The following is a 5777-nucleotide window of genomic DNA, read 5'->3' as shown; positions in this document are numbered from 1 at the left end:
CACCCTCGCTTTGTGCTATGAGGCATTTTCCCCCTTTTTCTTTATTTTATATTTAAAAATGCTTTTTTTTGTCTCCGGTGGCCGGGAAGCCTCTGAGGAGGAGGCGTGGCTCTGCCACTCCCGGTCACCACAGATCAACCCCCCCTTCAGGATTGCACTCTAAGCCTTTATTAATGGGACAGGACACTTTCTCCAGGCCTGTTGACAACTCATCAGAGTAGACAATGGTGACCTTGATAGATGAATGATTTGACCCCATATAAGGCAGATTCAGGGGGCATACATGGTCATTCACTAGAAAAGCTTAATTTAATCTCATGAAAATTTTACTCATCTGTATTATATTTCTATACCTCAGGGAACTATCCATGGGGGCTTCTGTTATCCCAGTGTCCACACAATAACCCTGCAGGGTAGCTCAGGGTAGCTGCGCAGGGATTTGACCCCAATTACAAGTAAGAAACTCCATCCACTCTAACACATGCGCTGTTTGTGTTTACAAGTCATCAGATCTTTTTATATAAGCACCCTAGCAGAGACCTGCAGGAAAATCTTGCCTTAAGGCTGCTTTTAATTGCAGGGGCCTCTTGTCCTTTGACCCATTTTATGTGGCCAGGAAAGAGAGCATTAGATTTCCCCCTTGCCCTGTCTTCAAGTATCTACTATTGCTTAGTCTCCTTTGGAATTTCAGCTGAAATACTGCTTGTACACCAGACACATATTGTCTCTCCCACATTTCACAGGGAGGATTGCTCTATCACTCCCACCACATAAACAAATTAATTATGTCTCCTAATCTGAACAACATGCCACCCTACTCGATAGAAAGCCTGCAATGTTTTCTTTGTATCAGCCTCAACAGTTTGAAAGAGCCTTGACCTTAACTTTCAAGCTGATTGGAAGGATTTTTTTTTGGTGGGGGGGAGGTGTCTTTTGGTACATTCCTCTAGTTGTAACAAATAGAGTCCAACCAATTATTCATGGTGAATATCAACCTGTTTCTCCTGTACTTTTCTGCTGCCCTTATGCTCTGGAGACCGGCACTTTGGTGGCATGAGAATACATCAAGATGCCAAGTGTTCTAATCTCAGCACTGAGACTCACTCACTGATGTGATCTGGAGCAACTAATTAATCATGATGAGGGTTTTTTTTGCTGACTGAATATCTGCAGTTCTCACAAAAGCCTGTGGGAGTTATGGAGAGGCTAAATGACTTTCAAATTCTACCGCCACACCCTTTCTCTAGCAATGTAGTGCTGAATCTCACCGCCTGTTAGGCATGGAAGAGTGAATGAACAATTTTGTTCAGGTGTCTCATGCAGTGCCATCCTATAGAGAGTTAAGACCATTGACTTCAATGGACTTGGAATGGTATATATCTGCTTTAGATGGCATTGTTAAACTACTAGAGTAAAAGAACTGTAGTATGACTCTGGATCAAAAATAAAGTCACGCTAACCAGTCCTCACTTTATTTTCTAATCAAATCTTTTTATTATTTATACCCAGCTTTTCTTTCCAATGTAGATCCAAAGAAATTTACAACATTGTTCTCCCCTCACAACTACCAACCTGCAAGGGAAAAAGAGGAGAGAAAGACAAAGATTGCCAAAAGTCACCCAGGAAGCTTCCATGGCAGGGCAGGTATTCAAACCTGATTCTCCCAGGTCCTCAATCTGACAGTCTAACCACTAAGCCATGTGAGTTCCAAGTTCTCTAGGTAAAGGTTGAGATCCTTTCAGATCTCATCATTTCCTTCTGCTAAGAATTGCTGGCCAATTCTACCCAATTTGGGGTAAAGCCGCAAGGAAGAACTGATGACATTTCCAGGTTATGTGTGTTTAGCAGTATCCATACGAAAAAAGAAAAAAAACCCGGAAAACCAATTTTCATTCACTTAAAATCACACGCTTTCCTGCAATCTTAACATATACTATGTTTATATTTAGATATCTATTAAAATACACCAGACTCTTGCATAAAGATCAGTTCTCCAAGGAAAGGATATGAGAGTCAATAAATGTGAGGGCGGAAATTCTTCCCACCCCACACAAGGTGTTATTCATATTCACCTGGGCAATGAATTGTATAAAATGTCTCTCATGAGAAAAGTAGAGATACTGTTGCTATATGGGCAACAAAAAAAATCTCTCTGATGAGGTTACTTCAGCTTTTCATGTAAAGTTGCTTCCCATAAATGGCTCCTGAGGGGGAAATGATGTGGCAAAATTAACATAAGATGCTGGCAGGTGATTATTTAAAAAAATAAAAATAAAACTGGTCACACAAGCGGTTTAGTTTCACAAGCATCCTAATGCTAGAGCAGCAAATTCATATGTGATTGGAGCTGTTCTTCCAGAAAACGGGGGGGGGGGGGTGTCACTGCAGCAGTGCATTTGCACTGAGATCTTGCTCTGACATTATACTGCTCTTGTGTAGATTAGTCATGTAAGCAGTGCCATTCAGCTACTGGGAGTCAGCATGGTGTAGTGGCTCCAGTGTTGGACCAGTCTGGGAGACCTGGATTTGAATCCCCACTCTGCCATGGAAGCTTGCTGGGTGACCTTGGGCCAATCACACACTTCTCTCAGGCTAACCTTCCTCAAAGGATAAAATGGAGGAGGGCAGAACACTCTGGGGGAAAAACCGAGGTATAAGGATCTGAAGTAAATAATATCAAAATGGAAAGAAAGATGTGACTCTGCCCCCAGATTTCACTGAATAATAGGAAACTCTACTCTGGCAGAATGCTACCTGACACTTCATATTGCATGTACATATTGCTGTCATTTAGTGCTTTGTATATGTTGCAAAATCAAGTACAATGTGGGGGGGGGGACGGGACAGGATTGCATCTGTGTGCAATGTGATAGTAAAGAGGCTTCATGCACAGAAAAGCAATGAACTCATGGAAGCCCAAGGGAATATAAGAACATAAGAAAAGCCATGCTGGATCAGACTCAAGTCCAGCAGTTTGTTCACACAGTGGCCAATCAGGTGCCTCTAGGAAGCCCACAAACAAGACAACTGCAGCAGCATTGTCCTGCCCATGGGAGATTTTTGAGGTGGAGCCTGAGGAGGGCAGGGTTTGGGGAGGGTCTTCAACGCCATAGAGTCCAATTGTCAAAGCGGCCATTTTCTCCAAGTGAACTGATAGATCAGCTGGAGATCAGTTGTAATAACGGGAGATCTCCAGCTAGTGCCTGGAGGTTAGGCTAGAGCAAAAAAGGCACGTTTACTATAAAAGTCAAGCTGAGAGAATGTATAGTAAGGGCTCTATAAATGACATACAAACTCTTATTCTATAAGCCAGTGAATTTAGTGACAAAAGTGAAAAAATTACATACAATCTAATAAAGGAAACGTATGAAAATAACTATGAGTACATGTGAGGCAATACAATACAATACAAAAATATATTTTTTGGCTTATCTCATTCAATGACTTATTAGTCTCTTAGAATTTTGTACTGTTCATATGCTTATTGTTCCCTCAGGAACCGGGAGAAAGATGATGGACGATAGGTGGAGAGGAACGCCGTCCATCATCTTTCTCCCAGTTCCTGAGGGAACAATAAGCATATGAACAGTACAAAATTCTAAGAGACTAATAAGTCATTGAATGAGATAAGCCAAAAAAATATATTTTTGTATTGTATTGCCTCACATGTACTCATAGTTATTTTCATAAGTTTCCTTTATTAGATTGTATGTAATTTTTTCACTTTTGTCACTAAATTCACTGGCTTATAGAATAAGAGCTTTTATGTCATTTATAGAGCCCTTACTATACTTTCTCTCAGTGCCTGGAGGTTGGCAACCCTACCACCAAATGCAGAATTATTCAGCTCTATGCCCATTGAAACCAATGGATTTACACTGGAATAAGTGCAGAGGAGCGTACTGTATCAGCGCAACCCTAAACATTTTTACTCTGAAGTAACTCCCACTAAGCTCAATGAGGCTTACTCACTGTAAGCGTGTATAGGGTTGAAGTCTTGGAGTCATTATCAGTAGAAGCCCACCCAATTAGTAACTTGGCTTTAGCTTGTTTTGACTGGAATCAGTTTTGTAACCGATCATTCAGCAACCAAGCATGGTCACAAAACTTTTTTACTGTAAATACAGAAACAGTCAGCGTGGTGTAGCGGTTAAGAGAGGTGGAGTCTGATCTGGAGAACCGGGTTTGATCCCCCACTCCTCCCCATGAGTGACGGAGGCTAATCCGGTGAACTGGATTTGATTCTCCACTCCTACACACATGAAGCCAGCTGGGTGACCTTGGGCAAGTCACATTCTCTCAGCCCCACCTACCTCACAGGGTGTCTGTTGTGGGGAGGGGAAGGGAAGTTGATTGTAAGCCAGTTTGAGTCTCCCTTAAGTGGTAGAGAAAGTCTGCATACAAAAACCAACTCTTCTTCTTCTAGTCCTGTGGATTTTTATTCGGATTGCATGCTGTTGTTTTAATCTAGGGTGTGTGCTGCAGAAATAAAAGCTCGATGCAAATCAATAGCAGTTACTCTAGTATTGTTGAAGGCTTTCACTGTCAGAGTTCATTGGTTCTCGTAGGTTATCCGGGCTGTGTAACCGTGGTCTTGGTATTTTCTTTCCTGACATTTCGCCAGCAGCTGTGGCCGGCATCTTCAGAGGAGTAACACTGAAGGACAGTGTCAAGTGTGTAGAAAGAGTAATATATAGTCAGAAAGGGGTTGGGTTTGAGCTGAATCATTGTCCTGCAAAAGTAACAGGTAATGTGCTAACCATTGTCCTGTAAGTATCAAGATAATGTGCTAATGAGGGTGTGGTATGTTAATATGGAACCATTGTAACTTGAAGTGATCTGTTAATATGTGTGCAATCCAAAACTAATCTGCATGGCTATTGTGGACTGTAGTCTTTGTTAGTCTGGAGGTTTTCAGGACAGGAAGCCAAGCCTTATTCATTCTTAAACTCTCTTCTTTTCTGTTAAAGTTGTGCTGATGTTTATGAATTTCAATGGCTTCTCTGTGCAATCTGACAAAATAGTTGGTAGAATTGTCCAGTCTTTCAGTGGCTTGGAATAAGGCCCCTGTGTCCTGTTCGTGTCAGTCCATGTTCAGCCACTGCTGATTTCTCAGGTTGGCCCAGTCTGAGGTATCTTTCATGTTCTTTTATCCTTGTTTGCATGCTGCGTTTTGTTGTCCCGATGTAAACTTGTCCACAGCTGCAAGGAATGTACCAGTTCACCTCCCTCACAGAGCCTCCTGAAGCGTCACACCAACCTCCGGAGCCGCTCCTTCAGCCCAACCGACCTTGTTTCAACAGAGGCTCCGCCCCTGAGCCCTGCCCGCCCCGCTCCTCTCATTGGGGATAGGGAAAGGGCAGAGAGGCGGAGCCTTCACCTGGTCACGTGGCTGGGAAAAGATGGCTTTCCCAATAGCGCCCTGGCGGTTGCTATGGACGCGGAGCGAGGGGAGGAGCCGATCGGGCCAGGGCCCGTTTCGAGGGGCGGAGCCACGGAGGCTTCGCGTTCCACGCACCCGACCTCTTCAGCTTCTCCGGGTTTGGGCCGGGGGGCGGGGCTCCGGGGCTGGAACGAGCTTCCCATTGGCTCCCGGGCCCGGAAGAGGCGGGGCCCAGCGGAGGTTCGACCGACGCGCTGCGATTGTTGAGCCCTTTTGCCCCAGTGCGGGATTCCAAGCGGGGCGCTGGGATCCGAGCCGCCTTGTGAGGCACTGAGACGCTGTCTCGGCCGGGCCTGGCCCCACTGCCTGCCCCCCCCGGAGGTTTCCCCCCCTT

Source organism: Euleptes europaea, chromosome 4 (genome assembly GCF_029931775.1).
Source record: "Euleptes europaea isolate rEulEur1 chromosome 4, rEulEur1.hap1, whole genome shotgun sequence".
In the NCBI taxonomy this organism is placed as follows: domain Eukaryota; kingdom Metazoa; phylum Chordata; class Lepidosauria; order Squamata; family Sphaerodactylidae; genus Euleptes; species Euleptes europaea.
The sequence above is the reverse complement of the archived record's forward strand: the minus strand, read 5'-3'. Positions refer to the sequence as shown.